The following is a 2,807-nucleotide window of genomic DNA, read 5'->3' on the forward strand; positions in this document are numbered from 1 at the left end:
AAGGAAGCTCTTGCTCTTGTATGGGGCTGTGAACACTTTAATGTGTATCTGCTTGGTGCGCCCTTCACCACGATAGTCACTGACCACAAACCGTTGGAGACCATCTTCAATAATCCAAAGTCCAAACCACCAGCTCGCATTGAGAGATGGGCTCTTCGTCTGCAACCATACAACTTTACGGTGAAATACAAGCCGGGTGCAGGCAATCCCGCTGATTACATCAGTCGACATCCTGCCAACAGTTTCACCATCACCAAGCATCAGCAAGTTGCCGAGGAATATGTACACTCTGTAACCTGTGATGCAGTCCCTAAGGCTCTTACTCTTGATGAAATCTGTACTGCAACCCTAGAGGACCCAACTCTGCAAGCAACAGTGGATGCATTGACTAAGAAAAAGTTTCCACGCATCCCACCCTCAGGAGTTGACCAAGATGCATTCAAAGCACTTGAACGCATCCAGACAGAATTAAGTGTTACGCAACAACGCGACACTGTGCTGCGAGGTACTCGTATCGTGATTCCAGCTGTTCTCCAGCAATGTGCTCTGAAGCTTGCACATCAAGGACACCAAGGTCTTGTTAGGACGAAACAGCTGCTACGAGAAAAGGTGTGGTTTCCTGGCATTGATCGTCAAGCAAAGGATATGCATGATGCCTGTGTCCCTTGCCAAGCTGCAGTGGATACTTCAAGACCAACACCTCTACAACCTTCACCACTACCTGCTGCACCATGGACGGAAGTATCGATGGACTTCTGCGGACCGCTACCAACTGAAGAGTACTTGATGGTAGTCATTGATGATCACTCACGTTATCCAGAAGTAGAAATCATCACTTCCACGTCTGCAAAGGCCGTCATCCCGAAACTCGACAAGATCTTTTCAAACTTTGGCATTCCTGAAGTTGTCAAGACAGACAATGGACCGCCATTCAATGGACAAGACTTTGTCAACTTTGCTGAGCATATTGGATTCAAACACCGCCGTGTGATGCCACTACATCCTCAAGCAAATGGAGAAGTTGAGAGATTCATGCAACCTCTCATGAAAGCGGTACGCTGTGCTCATGCCGAAGGACGATCCTGGAAACAAGCTATGTATGCTTTTCTCAGGAACTACCGTGCAACACCACATGGAACACTGGGCAAGTCGCCTGGCGAACTTTTATTTGGACGTCCTATGAGAATCGCACTACCCGTCATGCCAGCCGAGGTAACGGATAAACGTCTCGCTCAGAAGGATGCACTAGCCAAGGGCAAAATGAAAATTGCTCATGATCAACGTGCAAAGGAACAGTTCATAAAGGTTGGAGACACTGTTCTCGTTAAAAAGAAAAAAGAGGGAAAGTTAGATATGCCGTATGATACAAAACCATATAAAGTGATTAGTGTAAAAGGAACTATGGTAACAGCTAGTAATAGAGATCATAGTATAACACGTAATATGGCTTATTTCAAAGTGATTCCAACTAGTGTAGAAAATGATGAAGTGCAAAGTCGTGCAAAAGAAAAAGAAAAAAATAGTTATAACCCGACAAACAATTCATCAAGGGATGTTATTGCATTTAAGGACTCTCGTCCTAAACGTCATGTTAAACGCCCTACACGATTTGATGATTAATTGTGTTCCTATGTAATGCAAAATATTTACTTGTCATGCTGAACTAAATTTAATATTGTTTGAATAATGCAGATATCTCATTCAATATTTTGTAACTTTGTATTACAGTTTCTTTCATGTTTGTTTAACATTGCATATGTATTTTTAACATTGAAATCCTTTGTGGAAAAGATTAAGTTGTTTAAATTCTTTGTGTGCTTAATTAATGTTAAATGTATGCAGTATCTCTTGATATGGTAATAACTTACTTTGTGTCAATAACTTTGCTTTGTGCTACAAGCATGGTAGACATCCTGTATTCATTCTTTTTAAAGAAAAGGAGGGATGTCATGTTCACAGAAAATGGTACCATCCGTTTTCTATGTGCGGCGGCTGGGACGCCAGAGAGAGAGATTGAAGGTAAACAAGAGAGCGTACAGGGCGCCCGCCAAGCTTGGTAGCTACTAGTCATGTAATCATATTAAGTATTAAAGTCAGTAACCAAGTCATGACTTTACATCAACCCTACAACCAAGACTTCCTCAGTAACACACAAACACCACAAGGAGTACGGCACTTACGTCCGTAGAGCATCTCATTTATTTTTTATTATTTTATTTATATATATACAAGAAGGTACATTGGGTTTGTGAGAATACATTGGATAGTACAGTATTTACATTCTTGTAAAGCCACTAGTACGCACAGCGTTTCGGGCAGGTCCTTAATCTAGCAGATAATTTTAAGTAGGTAATTTCAATCAGAATTGATAAATGATAAAGATACATTACAAGAGAAAAATGAGATGAGAGAGATAAGTAGGTATATTAAAGCACATTGTTATATTAAAGCTCTGATTGATTACATTGACAGCTTGATTAGTAATTTAAACAAGGTTAATAGACACCATACAGCAGATTGACAGCACATATAAGACAGCAATGATCACAATGGTAAAGATGTTCAGATTGGGTACATAAAGATTGGGAGACTGGGTAGCAAAAGATACAGATAAACAAGATTTATAAACACCATACAACAGATTGGCAGCACATATAAGAAAACAGCAATGATCACAATGGTAAAGATGTACAAATTGGGAACATAAAGGTTGGGAGATTGAGTAGCAATTGATACAGTGCAATTTTAAGGCAAAAAGTGAAAAACTATGAAGATGAAATTAGGTACTTTTTAGTATTGATTTTGAA

Source organism: Procambarus clarkii, chromosome 13 (assembly GCF_040958095.1).
Source record: "Procambarus clarkii isolate CNS0578487 chromosome 13, FALCON_Pclarkii_2.0, whole genome shotgun sequence".
NCBI classification, from domain to species: Eukaryota; Metazoa; Arthropoda; class Malacostraca; order Decapoda; family Cambaridae; genus Procambarus; species Procambarus clarkii.